The sequence below is a fragment of the Triturus cristatus genome, chromosome 7, assembly GCF_964204655.1.
Source record: "Triturus cristatus chromosome 7, aTriCri1.1, whole genome shotgun sequence".
NCBI lineage: Eukaryota > Metazoa > Chordata > Amphibia > Caudata > Salamandridae > Triturus > Triturus cristatus.
Genome location: NC_140590.1, coordinates 267,625,016 through 267,646,734, shown reverse-complemented (window position 1 = coordinate 267,646,734; position 21,719 = coordinate 267,625,016). Strand labels below are relative to the sequence as shown.

The 21,719-nt window shown below is 49.5% G+C and overlaps 1 protein-coding gene across 3 annotated transcripts in view; it reads left to right on the top strand.

Annotated features, from left to right (window-relative positions):
• Positions 1 to 21,719, top strand: part of LOC146809377 (pleckstrin homology-like domain family A member 2) — a 154,415-nt gene that overhangs the window by 33,162 nt on the left and 99,534 nt on the right. For 2 of the 3 annotated variants that reach the window (XR_014966419.1, XM_085616196.1), the window contains exon 2: positions 16,945 to 18,178. The gene's annotated coding sequence lies outside the window, so the exon portion shown is untranslated. Of the gene's footprint in view, positions 1 to 16,944; positions 18,179 to 21,719 lie in introns of those variants that run through there. The other variant, XR_014966418.1, reaches the window with a different exon arrangement.

The window sequence follows — 21,719 nt, the reverse complement described above, 5'->3', positions numbered from 1 at the left end:
TGCACAATAACACCAGCATTCCTCCTCCATTCCACAAGGACAGGGTGCAAGCACAGACAAGTACAAAAGCAAGGCAGACTCCAATCAACACAACTAACAAGGAGAGCTGAAAAAAGTACACAACCGAGAAATCAAGCACCTGCGACATGCCCTTGCTCTGAGTTACCATTTGGAGTTGGGCACAACTAAAACTTGCTGCTTTAAAATCCTTTGAGAAGAGAAACAAAAGTCAACCAACATTTGCTCCTCCAGCTACTGGGAGACGATGAATTGACGAAGCACACTGAGCTGGAACTGGTGCAGCGGGGACAGGCAAGAGAGATCCCGGTGAGGTGGGGACAGGCCAGAGAAATCCCGGTGAGGAAGGGATAGGTCAGAGAGCCCTCGGTGAGGTGGGGAAAGGCCAGAGAGTACCCGGTGAGGCGGTAACAGGTCAAATAGCTCCCATTAAGTTGGGGAAAGGCCAGAGAGCTCCTGGTGAGACCGGGACAGGCCAGAGGGCTTCCGGTGAGGTGGTGACATTCAGGTCAGAGGACTTCCGGTGAGGTGGGGACAGGCTGGAAAGGTCCGGCTGCATTGTTGCTGTCCTCTCTCTTTAACTCTTCCAGCGGCTAGTGTCTCCTGTGAACACAACGTCACACGCACCGGTACATGTCACCGTGCAGTCAGGATAGAAGCCTGGTGCTTTCTAGCATAATGTATTGTTTCGCAAACTATCTGAAAATCAGTGCTTTAAATGGGCCGGTCCTGTCCGGTACAGAGTACCGGAACTTTTTTATTTTTGGAGGGAGAGTACCGGCACTTTGCAAGAGAAATGCTATAGTTTTAATTGGAGAGTACTGGCACTTCTCAGAAACAAGCAGGCACTCTGGTACAGAGTATCTGCACTTCTATTTTTCAATTTCAAACTCTGCTTAAAATAGAATACACAAAACATTTTCTGGATTTGCTTTATATGTCAGATAAGCTGGTAGAACCCCTAAACGTCACTCGGTTATTTTGCCGTTTCTTACGTTTTGACTCCAAACCAGGACTTTCCTTTCTCCAAAGAAATGTTGACCTTTCCATAAATCTGCGTGCTGCTTTCCGGGGACCAACTGTTGCTGTAGGTGTTACCCCTGAAATATACATTCAGATACAGTCCGAAACAGAGCTGTTTGTACTGGGCCTCTCATATCAAATAACGTTAAAGCAGAAGTTAAAAGACGTCGATAATTAAATGATTTCCTTATTAATTGTGGCGATCTTCCTACGAGTTTAGGAGCAGCGATCATAGACAGCGAGCGTGGCGTTTTTACCGGCCCGGTTGCAGCTGGCTCACGCGAAGGTCATTAGTCCCATTGTTGGCAACACACCCCACCCACACCACAACAGAGTATGCATGCATAAATAAATACACAACACATCTTTTGTTTGGGAAAATATTGCTGCAGGTTTATTCCATACAAAAGTATTCAATATGGTGGGTTATCTTACGGGCGACCCAAGGGCAGGCAGCTGTACCAACCTATGCTGCCCTGCCTGCCTGATGAGCCAAGCACTGTGGAGAATCCAGTCAGCGCTACCCTTATGGGGGTGATCCCTTTACTGGATCACGTGACACATTGGTCCCTTATTACTCACGCCCCTTTCAGGGCGGAGTTTAGCAAAGCAAGCCCCCAGTTGTCCAGGCCCACAACCGCCCGATGGACTAACGGGGCGCCAACGTAATTGTTCCAGGACTCTCCCCTGAGGCACCTGGGATTTGGCTCTGGCACCCCTATTGTGCTCTTGCAGAGGTACTCTTCTGTACCCTTATGCATCCAGATCGCCCTGTAACTCCTCCAAAGCTCTGGAGGCGGCCACCGTCGCCTAAAGCGCCCCCCACCAACACAGTTAATTTCTCACCTGCCACCTGCAATTTCACGGGCCTCATTCATGTCCTGTAAGAACAGATCCAAGACCACCTGTGCCAGGTGCACCCCAACTTTGTAAAAATCCTTTGGTGTTCGTCCGACATAGCCCATGCCTGATGAAGCCAAATCCCCTTGCTCTGCGAACTTGCGCATGGAGCAGTTTATCCTTCTCTGGAAATGTACCAGTGCCTCACATGACCTGCAAGAATGTGATGGCCTCCCAGGAGGGAGCTCTACTCTTTTCCATCGCTATATTACCCTTCAAGCTGATGTAGGCTCCCACCTCCTGCAACCTGTAGTTGCAATCCATCTAGCAGTTTGTGCTCCCTAACACCTGTTTCCCCAATTTATGGAACAGCAGCACACTTGCTTAGAAGACCGCTTCCACAACCAGTCTATATACTCTGGCTATGCGGGCGGGGCATTTCATGCATAACTGAAGCAACCCGTAAACTGCCCTGGGAGCAGAGTGCACCTACTTTGTTGAAGTTGACCAGACATGTGCACAGAACTTTGTTATTAATAAACCATGGCAAACAGGACTGTTCGCATTGTGCACACTATGGCAGTCACAGCAACCATTTGGAGTGACAACTTACGCCACCTACCAGGCTTCCTTAACTAAAGCTCGATCACAGATACATACATACCTGCTAACCAGCTGCGACCCATGATGCTCAATCCAGCTAATTACCTATTACTTTGTTATCCCAGGAATCATTGCCATCCCCAAGATCAAGCCGCACATGAGAATATTGCCTTCACCTACTGGGCCGAGGTGCAGTGTGTGCTCTGGAATTGTCAGTGATGGTGCTTCAAACATATATTTCAAGCTGCTATTGGGGCCACGGCACACATTCTGGCCTAACCAACTGACACATGACAGCAGGCTAACTTGCCGCTGCGAGATTTTGATTTTAACACCACGCTCTTGCGGTTACCGGTGCACATAGTCTATAGGTCTTGCCCCACTCTATTTATGCAGATTCCTGCAATGTATCCTTCTGCCCCTGTATGGGTGAGAAAATACTTGTAACATTGCAAATCCCACTGCCCTCACATTCTCTGGCAGTCCGGTGGAGCAGAGAGTGGTCCTTAGAATTGGTTCTGCTACATTGCCTGGCCTCCTAGCCTGCAAGCACCCTCGTCTGACAGCAGTCTATCTGCTGTGTCGCCCGTGCAATGTCCGCACCGAGGCGCAAGAAGTCCCATTCTGTACTTTTGCTAACAGACTACCTTCAGTGAGGCTGGAGTGAATGGTTGTTTGTTGTGCATCTGACAGTAAGAACCTTGGTTCCCTTTGGCTGGGATCGAATTGTTGCATCTGTCACACTCAAAATAGTGGCAAAGTGCAGTTCTTTTGCATTCTACACTGCAGAGTGTGCCTGGTACGATCCTAGACACCCCCTGCGTGCCAACCTGCTTTGACTCAAAATGGAGAGCACTAGACCCGGTACACTTGGTTACCCTGGACCTCATTGCCCTCCACCGAAATCCATGTGTAAGGGTAGCTGGTCCCTGATTTAATTCCTAGTAGTCTATGTGTTATGCCATACTCCTTTTATGCCTTTTTCAATGCTGTTAACCCACTCACACACGAGACCCGCTGGTAGCAAGAGCAGTATAACCTGTAGGAATGTAAATTCTCCTAACAACTGCACTGAGGGCAAGCCACACTCACTACTACTGGTGTCTGACTAACCGGCCCTTGGAGGCCGTAGCAATACTTCCCGGTCAGCAAGTACGCCCACTGTACAGTTGTAATTTAGTAACTCATGGCTCTGACAACCGCAGGTGCCCAATACCGGGCTGTTTGTATGCGGCCTAGGAACCTAAGCAATAGGCATGGTGTGGATGGGTTGTTAACGATGCCTGGCAATAAGTGTAGTACCTTTGACAAACCTCTCCTGACCAGCATCTACATCATTCTTAAACATATTACTGGTTTTGCCACATGGCACCCTTCTGGTTTGTGATAAGGAACCTCCTACCCAGCATGAGCTGACAGTCTCCCGTTGCCGTCACACCACCTGTGTCCCTTGAATCACCCTCCATCCTCCTTTGTCACCTAACCTCGGTTCTGGAGTGCACTTACTTTGCACCGTTGACCAGACAATTCCACAGACATCTTTGATTGTTAGACCCTGGTGAACCATTAATGGTGTCAAATCTGGTTTGAAACAATATATGTATTTTGCCCACTATTGGAGACACCTCACCCCTTCGTGGAGTGACAACTTACGCAGCTCACCAGGCTTGCTTAGCTGCAGTCCGGTCACAGATGCACCGTACCTGCTATCCAGCTGCGAGTGTCCCTCCCAAACTTCTGCTAGCCTTAATGGTACGTGACCTTTTACAAGCACTGCGCAGAAGTCCCCATTTGACATGCTCGAGCATGTGGCTATTCTGCAGAAATCCCCGTGGGCCTGGGGGAGGGGAGAGCTACTGACCCTCAAGTCATAAGCCCTCAGGAGCATCCCTCCCTGCTGCAGGTGCCCCAAAGCATTTATTTGCGCCTTTTTTGTAGTTTGCACCCACCTTTGTGCCATGCTGTGAGCAATTAGGTACGCCACATATCTCCTTCCTATGCAAAGAAAAAAACACACGGCCAAAGCACAATGCACAGGCAGTGTGCCTAATAAGACACCCCCAGTTCTGTGTGATGCAAACCCTCTCGCACTGTGTGCCAGTTTGTGCATATCGTTTTGGGGTGACTAAGCCCTAATGTGCCCCCTTCTCTGGATGATCCCCAGTACGAGGGTAAAGCCTGATGGCCAAGTGCTGCGCCGGCCAATAAACATGTAGACATGGAGCGATTTTACGCTGTCTCATGCCCTACAAGGCCGCTCGGTGCGCTACCTCGCCTAAACCAAGACAAGGATGGATCGCCGTTTCCTTCTTGCCTGCAGACCCATCCGTCATCTGCACTGACGGATGATGTGCCGCCATGCTGGCGTCCCTCACCCAGCATATGTATCCCATAACCACTTTCTAAGGTATCCCAGCGTGCCAAAAGGTTAGCCAATGTATCTGGATATGAGGACAGGGAGTAAAACATGAGCAACTGTACCTGCCCTTTCTGAAATAAAAATGCCAACTGTACTGGTAATTTTCGGTATTTGTGCTCCATCCACATATTCCCAGTCCATTGAAAGACGGCACACCTTTCGTGACGCTCCTGGGATGGTGCGAACAAAAGTACCTCACCTACCCTTACTTTAATTGGAGGCCAGCCCCATGACCAGTAAATTGCAGCCCATGTGCTGTAACCCAGGGATACCCATAACATATAGAACATAGCATAGCATTGCCACACACCCCTTCTGAATAGCAGTGGGATGCACTGTCAACCACCGGCCCAAATGAAACCGAACGAGGGAAACCACACACTGTGCTCATTAGCACCCGCCGCCTGATGCGGAAGGCGGAAACACTACTCTAATGTATCACCTCATGCGGCGCACATTGAAGGTAGTTGCCTTGACCGAAAGGATATAAAACTGTTACCCACATCCGTCTTCCTCGTTGACCTCAGGCCCCCAAATATTGCCTCGGTGTTTCCTGTCCTTGCCGTAGGAGGAGGAAAGTTGGCCAAATGTGATTGACATAGACCCTGCCAAACATAACAAGTGTATTTCTGCCCTACTTCGGGCAGGGAGATATCCTGCTGCTGATTAACAGGTGTTTATTGATACCCAACTCAACGGTACTCATTTTATCGACCTTGGCAGGGTGAAAGGCTGAGCGGGGCCCTGAGATTAAGCATGGACCCTTGCAGCGGGTGCCCCCGTCGGCTAGGCACACGCCCCAAGTCTGCATTCAATACCGAGAATTAATGCTTTGTATCCCTAAAGCAGGGAATGGTCATGCGCGCAGTGCTTAAACCTTGTGTGACGCCCAATGTAGGTAGTTTCTTTGCCGCTCGGATATTGAAACCGCTGCAGGCATCCATCTCCTTAGTTACCTCAGGCATCATAATATTGCGTTGGTGGAGCAAGAGCAATGGATGGCCGAAGCAATGAATGGCAATGGTCTCTTCTGCTCATCTGTGGCCTACAGTTAGTCAACCAGCGGAGCACCCGACACAGGACATTAGTTCCCTAACATGCCCTGACATGTCCCCCTATTTCCGAATCTTTTGTGCCTCATAGTGGTAAAACATAGCTGCTGAGCCACCCGATGGCCTACCATTTGCGTCATGGCCAAGCCTATGACTGCTGACTGTTTTATAATGTACTAGAGGCAACACACTTTAAAGTTTGAACATTTGGTCAGCAAGGCACCTTTAATTGCCATCACAAACTCTCCCCCAGTGGAGTACTGCCTCAAGCCGCAGATGTAGCTAACACAGGACTGTTGGCGCTCATGATCGGGCACAGTTGCAATAATTATATATACAGCCATACATGCCGGTGTCCGTTACCACCGGCTCAAACTAAGCGCGTGAACAAGCAACAAGAGCAGGAAGGCAGAGCACATGCAATGTGGTTGCACCATGCCAGATGCCGTGCCACACCCGCAGTGCTCCGACTAACGACCCTGGTATGCCTGCCCGGATAGCATCGCCGAGCGCCGCTAATATGATAACCCACAATACACATATAACTCGTCTTCTTAAAATGAAAGAATGAGCTAATGACTGAATGAACTCCTGTCAACCATTCGACTCAGCTATGAACCTATGGATCCCACTAGCTGAAATTCCAACGTGAGGCATTGTTGTGTTGCCGTTGTATGGCCAGCAGGAAAGAGCACGCCCAAATATCTTAGACCTAACAGCAGCCCGCCGTGCCCAAAGACCTCACAGATTACCCATGAGCATGCTTAATTTGCACAAAGAAAATATCTGGCCTGCTGGCGAAGGGCGGCTACTTCAGATAGCACCACCCAATGCTCCTGCCGTGCTGCCCATCATGTAACATCACACAACTGACCCTGACACAATGAGTAACTATATGCCAGAGCTCCTGTCAGGTGGCCAAATCAGTTTGCAGCACCCCTAGCTCCTGCTGAGCTGCCAAACCTGGTAGCAACACCGCTACTAACCCTGTCACAAGCGTGGCAATACAGGCTATTCCCGGCCCCTAAAGCTAAAGAATGGCTTGGGCCACAGGCATGGAAAAAGAAAGTGTATTACGTAGATCAAAGCCTGTTGGTGTGGTCAACTCAAAATTGGGCCGCCAGCGCCAACTAGTGGCAGACTGTCACAAAAGTGGGTTTTTACCGCTAGGTGACGGTGCCGCGCACCCGGGGCAAGTAAAGCACATGGTAACTTGATGCTGTACTATGGCATTGGTGGGCCAGAAAAGGCAAAGGCTTAATAGTCCTTTGATTAGAGGACACGGTCCGGTTGTAAGAACGCTGAGCACGTGTCCACGGCTGTAGCACAGCCGCCGCAGCACATATGCAAGTCCCTGGAAGCTTTCACACATTGTGAATAGACAAAATGAGACAAAGTTATAATGCCAAGATCCTCTGAGAATAGTGTGATCACTGTGGCTTATGTTGGCCTGGGTGACAATGGTAGCGTCCCTCCCCCAGCTGTATTCATTAACAACTGTATCTCCCTATACTAATCTATAGCTGAATGGAGAAATAGTCAACATAATGCCTCCAGTGTTCTTCCCCTTCAGGGACAGGCGACTGGGGTAGCTGTTAACCTTTACATTCCTTTGCATAGGGAATAAAATGACAACCGTTATTTCTCCTAAAGGCGTCGCCTCCATGGTGCCCTCTCCCATATTGGTGCGCACCTTCGTGATTTCCCTGCGAGGCATCACGAACCAGCCCGTGTTTGCCTACACCATGCGCGCCTACACCATGCGCACCCACACTTTGTCCGTTACCCACAACTCCCCATTCATTGCCCACTGTGCCTGGCGTGCACTGTCTTATTTCTGGGTACAACGCTCCTTCCGATGCAAGAATCACAGTGACATCATGCCTACCAGTCAGGACAGATGGCTTTGTCTAATGGTTGTTCGCTATGTCAGGCGACCCCCCCCCCCCCGCTCGAACCTGCAGCTCCCTCGCTGCAGTCGGGCCCCACCTCCCAGCGGATCCAAGGAAGGAAATACAGTGTGCCCGGTCAGACATCGGGTCCCCTGCCTGCTTTGGGTCACAAAAAAGCACGAAACACTTAGTTCATTGGCTATTATGCCAGGGCGACAGCTGTTCCTAGGCTGTCGGGGGCGCGCTCCCGAGATGCAAGCCGCATTACGGGCCTCCGCTATCCACGGCCATGCTCGACCCCCAATGCTGACCACTCTGCAGGCTACGAAATTGTGCTCCACTGCCAACCCCCACCCCTCCCCCCCCCCCCCCCCCCGCGTGAGGGAGATGGCTTCCCACTTCCGTTCGCTTCCCCCAGGAACCCGCGGGATCCATATGGTAATGTCCGCACTTGTAGCTAAAACTCCCGGGGACAACGGTGCGCATCGCGCCTTCTGGGACATCCAAGACTAATTGTGGCAATTACGGGTGCACACTGCCACTCCAATGCCCTAGTGGTGCCGATCAAATCCAGGTTAAGCACACTAAATCCCTGCCTGAAAACCCATTCAATTTCCTGGAGCAGATCATTTTCCCCGGTTGCATCCTCCTACTCCCACAGATGCCCTAACCCAACACCCTCGCTGTCTCCAAATCACAAATGCCCACTGACCCACGCCATATTGCAGCAATAAAGCTGGGGACACTGTAGTAATCTGCTCCTTTAATTACTTAGAACCTTGTGGGTGGAAGGTTACGACGACATCAGGTAGAATGTGTATATAATGTAGAACGTAGAATGTGATGATCATAGAGAAGGCTTAGCAGTGGTTACCAGCACCCTTATTTTACTCCTCCGTATTTACTCAATAAATCCTAAGTTCTACAACGTGTGTCACGAATTTCACTACAAATTTGGCGACGGGTTGACCGATAATGGTGTACAATTCTAGTCAGATATAATGAAACAGTTTATTGGCGCCACCGGTATAGTACAAAAATTCACTGCTTTGTAGCATCCTAGGGGAAATTCAGTTGTAGAAAGGGTCAACAGAGTGATTAAATGTGCTTTACAAATGGACAGCAAAGGAAGAAAGAATTGGGATTTAGAGCTTGATAAACTATTATGGTCATACAGGATCACTAAGCGTGATACATGTGGTGAAAGTCCTTTTGGTCTTATGAGAGGGAGATTTCCCTATTGCAAAATTAACCCAGCATGGATGGGTAGAAGTAAAAAATATGTATGGGATTGCGATAAGGTCAGAGACTGCATTGTGAATTCACAAAAAAAGAACAAGGTTTATTTTGATTCCAAACATGGTACCAAAAACGTATACTTGCAAGTGGGACAATGGGTCACGATTAAAGAGGGGAAGAAAATGGGAAAACTGCAGCCTCGTTTTTCTTCACCCAGAAAAATTTCTAAAGTAATGCGCAATACGGTTATGTTAGATGATGGCAGTGTTCATCATATGAACCGGGTTGCAATTGCACGACGTCAACACCAAGACAATGACAATGATATCGAGGAAAAGGGGAGGGGTGGTGATTATTGGTGGTTAAGCCCTGAATGTAGTTCGAGTTCAAGTACCATTCCTGAAGTCTCGCATAACACATTCACACCAATTGACACCACTCGCACTCCTAATGACACCATTAGTAAGGAGATTTCTACTAAACAAGGTGTGGCATTTGAACTCCAAGCTGGTGAAATGAGGTCTAAAGCGGCATCTGATTCTATCCAAGGTAATTCACATACCAACTCTAATTATGCTCTTCAATCAGAACAAACCAGTGGCATGGGTAATGATCTGTTATCACAAGGTTTGGCAGAAGAGTTATAAAGCCTAAAGCTTTAAATGAGTATGTGTGTAAATAATTCAGATTGATATCAGTGTTAAGTAATGATCTGTACAAGTTATGGTTTTTTTTTTAGATATGTTATGTAAACATTTTTATTTGTAACATTTAGTTTTATGCGATGTATGTTTCTTTTGTTATTAAGAAAGAGGATGTGGGAGGAGCCTAGCGCGCATCCAAGATGGTCGCGTGAGCACAGGGCTCCCCGGACCCTCGCTGCTCCTCGGAATTTATCCTGACTCTATCCTGACTTGGTTGATGGAATCTGGGAGACGAATGCTGGCTGAACACTAAACTCCTTTCGGAAATCAAATCGGACCTGGCAATCCGGAGTTATGGTGGTTTGAACTTTTGAGGCCCACCCGACGGCTGTGCCCGATGCGAGGGTGATCTGTGGAGCCGGGGCGTAGTTGAACAACAACGGCAGCGGGGCTGTGCCAGTGGCCGTCACATCACTTTCGGTTTCACTTTTGGTCTTTGAGGGGCTGGACTGTGGACTTGCTTGGTGCGACTGGGCTTTCATTGTGCCTTCGCTTGATGCCGGTGGCTTCGTCTGCTGCCAGTGTGCTCATTGACGGTGGTCCCTTCGCTCCGCCATATTGCGGCCTGTGGTGCGACACGCGTCTGCCTGGCCTGTGCCACCTCGACGCTTCCTCGGTGGTCCCCTTCGGCGATCGAGGTTCTCATGGGAGGCAAGGGAGACCCCGAGAGGCGTAAGACCAAAGCATCCCTACGTGGGGGACCGGTCCAGACGAACAACATGGACCGCTACACTCAGGGTAAAGGATCCCCCGGGACGGCCAATGTCCCCCCGGAGGACACCAGTGGTGGCCCGTCCGCTTCTCCGGATCTGTCCCTGCAGGACATCATGGGCGCCATTAAGGGCATCAGAGAGACCATCGCTACACAGTACGAGGCCTTGGCCCGTAAAATCGACACGGTGGCCATTGACATTACGCTAATCCGGGCGGATCTCTCTAAGACCAACAAGAGGGTTCAATCGCTGGATGTGCGGACGTCTTCCCTTGGTACGGACGTGTCGGACCTGCAGGCCACTCTTGGCGATCTCAAGTCGGCCAATGATCTGATGGCCCGGCGGCTGGAAGACTTCGAGGGACGGGCCCGCCGCAATAACATCCGCGTCATAGGCGTTCCGGAGACCTCCGATAACCGCCCGGTTGATCTCCTGGTCGAGGAGCTCATCCTCGAACATCTTGCTCCCGCTGGCCTGAGTAAGTTTTTCGCAGTGGAGCGGGCTCATCGAGTCCCAGGTGGCCGGCCGCGACCGGGTGCCCCCCCGAGGCCTATCGTTGCGAGACTTTTCCATTACAGAGATCGAGACGCGATTCTGCAGGCCTCACGGGTCCATGGCCCGGTCCGACATGAGAACTCGTCCATTAACTTTTTCCCGGACTTCACCCAACTTGTCCAGAAACAGCGGATGGGCTTCCAGGGGGTGAAGCGGCGTCTCCGGGACCTCGGTCTCAAGTACTCTATGCTTTATCCTGCAAGGCTCCGAGTGGAGCATGAAGATCGGACTACCTTTTTTGACTCTCCTGCGACTGTGAGTGACTGGCTGGATTCGCTGCCGGACCGGGGTGACCGGACTGGGCCCTCTGCCGGTACCGAGGGTGGCAGGTCTCCTTTGGAGTGACTTATGGTCCCGGACTCTGCCATGTTGTACTGTTCGGCTGGGTTCTACTTCTTTTGTGCATTTTGTTTCACTATGTTGTGTGTGGGGAGCGGGCGGGGACGGGTCCCTTCCCTCCTCCGGGGTCTTTTCGTAGAATGGGGCTTGTAGGGCGACAGGCACACTGCAAGTTGGGGTGGTTTTTTGGACCGCAGGGGTGCAGGGTGGGGGGTGTTGGAGTTGGGGGGGAGTTGGTGGGTGGGTGGGGTTGTTTGGATTTGTGTTTTTTGTTTTCAAGGCGAAGTATTGGCTATGGTTCATCCTTGGGTGTTGAGCTCTTTGCTAGGGGGCCCTTGCTCTACTGGAGGGGATGGGGGGGGACGTGTTGAGATTGATGTCTTGGAACGTCAATGGATTGGGGGACCGTATCAAACGGGGTGTTGTGCTGCAATATCTGCGTCGTCTGACTCCTGATGTGGTGTTCTTACAGGAGACGCATCTGGTTGGCAATGTTTGTCGGGCTATGAACAGGGGGGGATATCGACTTGTGGCCCACTCTGGTTTCACCACTGGTTCGAGAGGGGTGGGCATTCTCTTGCGAGCTTCACTTCCGTTGGAGATCACCAGGGTGGTCCCAGACGATAGAGGGCGCTATGTGGCTCTGACTGGGAGGTGGGAGGGGCAGTCCCTTTCCTTGATCTCGGTCTATGTTCCCCCGGGCCTCCAGAACTCCACCTTCTCAGACTTGGGTCGTATGTTGCTTGGGCTTCCTGACAGTCTTTTGCTTATGGGTGGGGACTTTAATTCGGTTGTCTCGGGTGACCTGGACCGTAATCCGCCCAGGGCCCTCCCTGCTGCCCAGGCGTGGTTGGGCGGGCTCCTGGAGACCTTCGGTCTGGTGGACTGTTGGAGGTTAATGCATCCGACACAGTGTCAGTACACCTTTCACTCTGGGGCCCATGGGAGTCTCTCCAGACTGGATTATTTCCTTATGCCTGCGGCCCAGGCTACTCGGATTCAAGAGGTCAAACACCTGGCCAGGGGTATTTCTGATCATTCCCCACTGTGGTTGCTTTTTGACACCGGGTCGCGATCCGCTGGGCGGATCGCTCCTATTAACCCTTGGTACCTGCGAGACCCCAAGATCCGTGATAGCCTGATTAAGTCGATTGATCAATACTTTTCTGAGAATGAGGGGTCGGTGTTGTCCTCGGTGTCCCTGTGGGAAGCTTTCAAAGCAGTGCTCCGCGGGCATGCCCTGTCCCAGATAGTGGAGGCCAAGAGGGTTAAGAGAGAGGCGGTTGTGACGCTGGAGACTGAAATATCGGGGCTGGAGGCAGCCTTGGAGGCGGGTGTCACCCCGGAGGGGCTGCATGCCCTCAGCCTGAAGCAGTTTGAATATAAGTCTCTCGTCACTGATGCTGCCAAGACTATGTATAGGGAGCAGCAGGGTAGGTTGTATGACGCCGGAGACAAGGCGGGTAAGCTGATTGCCTGGTTGGACAAGAAGGAGAGAGTGAATGGTGTGGTCCCGGAGCTTCGGGTGTCGGATGGAGTGTGTGTGACTGAGCCTGGTGAGATTGTTGAGTGTTTTGCTGACCACCTCCGTGCAGTTTACTCCCCGGTGTCTGATAGAAATGAGGACGACTCTCGTCTTCTGCTTCGGGATATTGCCCTGCCCGGCTTATCCGTCGAGGACCGCGAGCTGATGGATGCCCCTTTGTCTGTCGAAGAGATAGCTACTGCGATTCGCTCCCTCCTCTCGGGCAAGGCTATGGGCCCCAACGGTCTGCCGATTGAACTATATAAGTTGCGCCCGGATAAAATCGCGCCTTTCCTCCGTCACATGTTTCAGGAATCGCTCGAGAGGGGTTCCCTTCCTGACGACCAACGTCTGGCTACTATAGTGGTGATTCCCAAGGAGGGTAAGCCACGTGACCGCTGTGCCTCATATAGGCCTATTTCCCTGCTAAATGCCGAACCCAAAATCCTTGCTAAGGTCCTCGCCAATCGCTTGCTGAGCGTTATATGTGACTTGATACATCCGGATCAATGTGGCTTCATCCCACATCGTAATACCGCTCTCAACTTACGGCGTCTGCACGGCGTCCTCGCTAGGGCTGAGTACTTCGCTGAACCGGCCATATTGGTTTCCCTAGACGCCACAATGGCCTTTGATACCATTGAATGGCCATTTCTTTGGGCCGTCTTGGCGAAGTTTGGTTTTGGGGAGGGGTTCCTTAGCTGGGTGAAGCTCCTTTATGCTGGACCAATGGCTCAGGTGGTTGTCAATGGGCGGGTTTCTCGGCCTTTCGCTCTCGGGAGGGGAACTAGGCAGGGGTGCCCGTTGTCCCCGCTGCTCTTTGCTCTCGCCCTGGATCCGCTCGCTGCCTGGCTCCGTTGGGAGCCCTCGATTAGAGGGCTCCGGTGGGCCCCGGGCTTCGAGGATCGGGTTTCATTGTACGCGGATGATATTCTCTTGTATCTCACCTCACCGCGGAAGTCGCTCAATGTTCTCTTTGATGTCCTTACTTCCTTCGGGAAAAACTCGGGTCTGATAATCAACTGGTCCAAATCTTGTGTGTATCCTATCTCTGGTGGTCTTCCTCTCTTGCCGCCTCGGCTTCCGCTCCAAATATCTCAGTCCGGCTTTAAATACCTGGGGGTGTACGTTTCGTTGGACCCGGCGGTCCGCTATGAGCAGAATCTCCTGTCCCCACTCCGGCGTTTGAGGGCAGATACGGCTCGGTGGTGTAAGCTGCCCTTGTCTCCGCTTGGTCGCGCAGCGCTGTTTAAAATGATGTCCCTTCCCAGATTCCTTTATGCACTCCAGAACTCCTTCGATGTCATTCCTGCGGCCTACTTTAGGGAGGTGGAGAGTTTGCAGAGGAGACTGGTTTGGGACAGGCGATCGCGTATCGCTTTGGCCAAGCTGACTCTTTCCTGGTATGACGGGGGCATCGCGCTTCCTGATATTAGACGGTACTATTGGGCCTCCCAGCTGTCTGCCATTAATCATGGTTCGAACCCGGCATACGAGATGGATAAGTTCCTGCTCCCCGGCGGTAACTATAACAGAGCGCTTTACTCGCGGTCTGCTGGTAGGGCCCTTACGGGCCCTACCAGGATTGCGGTCAGTGTGTGGAAGGCGGCTAACGTTGCGATGGGCTGGAGTGAGCGTTTAACGTGCGCCACTCCTCTATTCGACTCAGACCGCTTGGGAAGCCTCTGGACAACGAAAGGCTTCGAGCGCTGGGATACGATCGGCATCAGCAGAGTGGGGGACCTGTGGGTTAAAGGTGCGGTTAAATCCTTCGCGGCGCTTCAGCGCGAGTATGAGCTTAGTGACAGAGAGTTCTTCCGTTATGCACAGGTTCGGCACGCCCTGCTTCACTTTAGCGGCCGCACGGCCGCTTTGATGTTTGATCGCTATCGCGATCACTTTCACTTTTGCGGCCGTACGGCCGCTTGGCATAGCCAATAGGTCTCGCTTTTGGGCCCTTATAAGTGTTTAGTTATGCAACTGTTGCATGGCTAAACACTTATAAGGTCCCAAAGGCGAGACCTATTGGCTATGCCAATGCTTGTTTCCATTGTACCTAAAAAAGATAAAACTCTGGGATCAGCCACATAGAGAGCCGATGCAGTATGTTTTCAGTAGCAACATGACGTCTCTTTTTCTCTGGGCATTAAAAAATCATAATAAGCCATAACCCAGACAGATAACCTTTGGTAATTGATGATGCATATGGGAAGCCCAAAAACAGTTGTTGCCCTTGGTTACTCTAGACAGTGACAGCTCTTAACAACGTCCAGTGGATTATCATTCATTGTCCAGTAAGGATACACCTCATGAACCAAATATCATTAATTTTGATTTACTGTTATCACCACTAAGTTATGGGCAGTAGCATACATAGCTAAAGCAGTCAGCTGGCACTGCAGGCCGATCAGAGCAAGATCCCGAAGGACTTAGGGCCAGATGTATGACCGTTTTTTGCGGGTAGCGGGAGATCGGCCCGTTTGCGACCGTAAGAGAGGGTCCTGGCATGTACAAACGCTATTTTGCGAGTCATGTGACTCATGCTATTAGGAAGGGGCATCCCTTCCTAAGAGCAAGTGTCAATGCAATGTACTATTATTTTGCAACCGCATTTGCGGCTGCAAAACCCTTGTAGTTTGCCACCTACTTAAAGTAGGTGGTAAACCACTCACAAACTGGAAGGGATCCCCAGGGGACACCTTCCCTTTTGTGAGAGTGTGTGAAAATATTTTTTAAGAGCAGGAAAATATTTTTTAAGAGCATTAAAAAATGAAACTGAAAAGTTTCATTTTTCTTTTTTAAATGCAGCCGTTTTCCTTTAAGGAAAACGGGATGCATTAAAAAAAACTGCTTTATTTAAAAAGCGGTTACAGACATGGTGGTCTGCTGACACCAGCAGGCCACCATCCCTGGGAGCCATTCCCAATGGGGTCGCAAATTGCGACTGCCTCGTGAATATTAATGAGGCATGCAATTTGCGACCCCATTAGGAATCGCAAACAGTGTCTGAGACATTAAATTTTGCGAGTCTCAAATTGTGAGTCGCAATTTGGCGCAATTTGCGACTCTCAAAATTGAATGGTCGTACATCTAGCCCCTAAACATCATCTTTGATCTTCACACTAGATGCATCCACCTACCACATTCTGTCTATTCTGTGTTCTCATGCTACCCATGCACCCTAAATTAACATACATAAAACACTACCAATCTATGTGACACAAGCTACCTCACACTATCTGTTTACGTTCTGAATTCCTTATGCTGTCTATGACCCACGCTACCTCATGCTATCTGTTTATGTTCTGAATACATTAAGCTGTCTGTGACCCTGGCTACCTCAGCTATCAGTGTATGTTCTGAATTAATTATGCTGTCTGTGACCCAGGCTATCTCATACTATCTGTGTATGTTCTGAATTCATTATCCTGTCTGTGACCCAAGCTACCTCCCACATCTTTATATGTTCTGCATTCCTAATGCTTTGTGACCCAAGCTACCTCTTGCTATCTGTGTGTGTTCTGAATTCCTTATGCTGCCTGTGACCCACGCTACCTCATGCTATCTGTGTATGTTCTGAATACCTTATGCTGTCTGTGACCCAAGCTGTCCCACACGGTATGTGTGTACCGAGTTGCTGGCACTGCCTATGTATGGAATCTGCTTCACACTGTTAGTCCATGTGTCCCAAGCTTCTGTACTCATGTTTGCCAAGCAAAATGTTGTGTTTTGTGTGTAGTGTGTGTTGTGTTATGTTGGTTTCACCTAAGAGGGTATCCAGGCGCTTGAATAAGACGCACACGGCAGCCATTTTACTCTCACCCCAGATTGCCTCCCCAGTCCTCCGGAATGCTTTTCTTTACACGTGCCTTTATTTGGCGGGTCTGAGGGCATTCACAAAAGTGGGCGGGACTCAGTCTGAGTGTCAGATTTAGCTACAACGCTCCCTTGCAATGGCGAGTTGTGGCACTGCGGGCTGCTCCTGGTGCAACTGACACATCTCTCTCCTCTTCCTCCTACAGATCCAGTTCCTGTGCCAGAGACTGAGACCAGAGCCAGGAGTCCATCTTTCCTGGCCACTCCATGCAGCTGAACCCCACTTCTGTTCAAGAATTGCAACACTACTGCAGGCTTGGCCGAGCCCAAGAAGCGTTTTGGCATCAAAACCACAACAACCTGGTTGCGCCAATATGGCAGCAGGAAGATCCCTTGGACAGTGATGTGGGTTTGTAGTGAATGATCCATGCATCACGCTGAATGGCGAATCTGTGTTTTTGCGAAGATCAGTAATGATCAGCTGATATTGTTGAAGATTTGGCCAATTTATTTTGCCCATGATTCTTAACCCCTTGCATGCCCGCCCCTTTCCCCGCCCAGTGCCGCGCCTTCCATTAGCGGGCGGAGTTCATGACGAGCTGGACTCGTCATGGGCACAGCGCCACCGCAGCCCATGACGAGTCCAGCTCGTCAGGGGCACTGAAGGGGTTAAAGTTGCCCAAAGAACGTAAATGAATACAGCACCAAGATGGTGGCGAGAGAGTGTGAGCACTACCACGCAGGACATGCATGAGGGATGCCCTTTAGATGGTCACGTGCCCCTGTGCTGGTTCTTGCACTAAGCCCCCACGCATGGTCAGGGGTGCAGATGACCCTGTTGAAGGCACTGTTGGAGGATGAACTATGAGAACTGACTAAAGTAAGGACTACTTACAAACTCGCTGGTGCCTGGCTATGCTGCTTCCTCGTATCGTGGAGACGTTTGTCTTGGAGAGTGTTTGATATATATATATATATATATATATATATATATATATATATATATATATATGTACACATATACATACATACATACACATATATATATATGTTTCCCCATGCTGTATGTTGTGGTCACGGTGGGCGGAAGCAGACAGTGAATAACACTATAGCAGCCCAATGGATGAAGTGTGCTGACTGAAAGCACCTGCAAGTATGTATAGTATATGTATTTTTATTAGAAACTAAAGATCTTGGCTAACGCCAGACCTAATAATGGTTCAGTCAAACACAAGCTATAGGGTTTATCAGTAGACAAATGAAGCGCCTCTTATTTGTGTAGCAGCTTTAGTTTACTTTCATCATTTGTTGTTTATGTTCGCTGACCAGTAAATATTGCCTCTCGAATATATGTCCTGTACTTTCTATTTTAATTCTTGAAATCCTTTCCGTTGTTTCAGAAATGTTTGATCTTTAATTAATAAAAGTGTTTAATCTCGATGAGCATTTTTTTATTGCTTTGGTTGCCATAGTAATAGTCTTGCTGTGTGGTCTGAAGAATGAAAGCTGGCCAGTTTCTCTGTTAAAGCAATATCTACTGTCATGTAATACATAGTTACGGAGCATGCACCCTGCCGTTGGTATGGCTTGGCTAAACAGAGTCGGGTACCTTCCCACTCTGGTTTTGAGGATTCCATCACAGGCCAGGGTCTGGTTTAGTTTCCAAGTTGTAATTTGGCATGGCTTGGCTTACACTGCAGTCATTTGCACCTTTTCTTAATCGATATGGCTTCTTGGTTACAATAGTGCTTAATTTGAGCAGTGCGTTTCCCTGCTTAGCACCGACACTTAATTGTAAACACCGGCACTTAAGACAGCCTGGCACTGTTGGTCTTTCTAGAGCACAACACCAGTTGTTTTTTTAATTCAATATATATTATGACTACTACCTGCCGCCCTAGCCATTCTTATAGGTGTGGGAGCCTGGACTCGTCTGAATTGTCTCAATTGTGGGGCGGGGGGTGACGGGTAGAAGTTGTATTGGTGCTGTCTTTGGAAGCGCTGGTAGGCGCAATGGGTGGTGCACGCTCCAATGGCCTCCTAACAAAGACCCTGGCACTTACATTTTTACAAATAAGGCACTGCCAATGGACCTCCAAAATGGTTATTTCGTGTAACAGTCGGGAAAGGCCCCTGCTTCATCTCCTAGTAGGAGACTCTCACAATCACTTAAAAATACACCCTTTGTCCTTAAATCTTTCCCGACCATGTTTTTGTGTCTTGCTAAGGTCACTGCTTAACTTGAGTGGCAGTTGAGTGGCAGGCCTTCAGGTCTTTCTGTACATGGATGTCTGGCTACTGTCCGCTCTTGAATATGCCACAGCAAGGATACCAGTGGAGTTATCTAGTTAATGAATCAAGTCAGAGGCACAGCCCACTAGTCAGGACGCTCTTTGGGACTGGAGAGGGAAGAGGAGCTGGTATTTTTATAGAAGCAAGTAGTGGTTAGACTTGAGAAGGTGAGACCTGGAGGAAGAGATGGAGGTGAACGAGCCGGGGTTCCATCCGTGGCCCTTTGCACTGCAGGCCATAGCAAGCTAAAACGAGCACGAGCCATCAGGGGGCGGCTTTTAAGCTCTCCGGACTTTACCTCCACACCATGGAACTAGAGGTTAAGTAGATGTGATGAATAACATAACATGTATCTGTAAAGCGCACGTTCATCCCAAATGGTATCTTGGTGCTGAATAACAGATACATTATTGTTACCCAACTCAATGGTACTCATTTTATCGACCTCAGAAGGATGAAAGGCTGAATGGACCTGCTGGGATTTTAACCAGTGACCATGAGGTCAAACACAGGCCCCTACAGTGGACGCATTAGTCCACTAAGCCATCCGACCCGGCCACTCACCTGAAAAGAAGGTGAAGTGAGGGAATGCTAGTAAAGTGAGGGAGGAAGGACAAAAACCAAGGGCCTGGAGCCGGAATTTACCAACAAAAAAGAAACCCAAACTAGCAAAGGAAAAACGTAACCTTGCAGACAAAGAAAACCCAGCTTAATAAAAGCAATTATGCAACCCCAGGCCTGTATTATACAGTGCTTCTATTATTTTTAAACTCAACTGGAACACAGGTTTACATGCAATATAAACTTTTATAACGCCCGCCCTGAAGCACAGTTACCAGCGGGGAAGTTGCTCCTCCTCAGAATGTCTCCTTCCCTTACCATCGCTCAAGTGAAGCTTGCTGGAGGGCTAGCCCATGGGCTGCGTCATAAAATAAAGACATGCAACCCAGTGTCCACATGTCTTTGTTCTGGAACACAAATGTTTGAGATCCAGAGTCTATCTCACCCACCCTGTGTCCTGAGGGTCCCCATGAGCTGGGACTTGATTTCATTATCCTACAACATTGCCTCCTCGTGCATCTCCCTTATCTCAGTGTTCACATACTGAACTTTCGCTCAAGGAGACAGAATATGTTTATTCGATATTTTGTCCAAACACCTGAAAATATATCAGTTCAGGGTGAGTGCTGAAGAAAAACTAAAGACTGTAATCTTACTCCATCTATAATTAAAGCCGTAGGCCACGTAAATAGAGCAAAAGGCAACTGCCTTCCCTCTTGGTGGTCCTTCCTCATCTTGTCCTGTGATCTGTTTTGAGTTCAGTAGACAAGACTGAATTGTTCAGTTTTCAAAATCTTCCTGAACTGATGGTTGGAACAGAACAATTTAGCCATTGGGTATCTTCTAGGGACTCTCTCACCTGAGATCCCAGAAACAGATGTGTGTGGGGTGGGCTGGGGGTAGCAACCTGGTGAATTCAGCTCAGGGAAAATGGTCCTTAGAACAGATGGCATTTTCCTCCAATTGAAAAGAGCTGAAGGGGGTCACGGTGCGCAAGTCAGGCCGGACACCTGTGTGGTGGAGACGTGTCAATTATCAGGGAGGCTCACAGGGGCAGTCACCAATGATCTAGGCACACGGAATACGTACATGGGCAGGGAACAATCTCCTGTCTTTGTGTGCAGTACATCCTCCCAGGGATGGAAAATCGGTCTACAGACCAGCTGAGCAGGTTCTCAGGCGATCTTTCCACTAGATAAAACTGAGATTTGTAATGCCAGAAGTAGATTTGTTTGCTCCTGGGAAGATGCCAGTCTGCCTCGGTTGTACCCTCAGTCTCTGTGTCCAAAGGCATAGAGAGTTGACACTTACTTTCCAGGGGCCTAAGTTACTGCTGTATGTGTTCCCTCCCCTTCCAGTAATCCCAACAGTACTAAGTAAAATTCAGGATGGTCAGGCGTAAGTTCTGTTAGTGCCTCCATGCTGGAACCGCGGTTAATGGTCTCCTCTCCTCTAACTTCTTCTCTAACAGGTAGTGCAGGCACATTAGATGTTGCCATTATTTCTGTAACCTTTGAGGGGCACTCCTCTTCCACATTCTCTAGACTGCCTCTGGTTGGTGTATGGTACTTGAGAGGGCACATCTGCAGATGGTGGGGTGTTCTCCTGAAGTGGCAGCATTCATTCAACAATCACTTCTCGGGGTCCTTCCTCGGCACTTGAATTTTTGAGACAGCGTTTTTCTGGCATCATAGTTTCTCCTCTGCAATATCAGTGGGCAACTATTAGGGCTTTTAGAAGTCAACAGCTATAGCGTATAGTTCCCTAGGTGGGGAACCTGCTAAGGAGTTTCTTTTTGAAGAGGCTGGTGATTTCACTGTTCATACAGATTCCCTTTCTTTAGTGCTACAGGTTTTGCAAAAGGCTATGTCTGAGCCTCTGAAATGGTGGACTTTACGTTTTTGTCGTACAAGGTTCTATTTTTAGTTGAAATTTCTTTAGGTAGACGGGTGGGAGAGTTGGAAGCTCTCTTAGATTCAGAACTATTTTTTCCAAGACAATGTTGTGTTCATGAGCAGCCACCAACCGGAGGACCCCTATCCCCCATTGGATAACATAGATCCTCAGCACTCGGCACCCGGCCACCCTAGTGCCACTGAGGGTGCTTGAAGAGTGCATCCTTGACCCT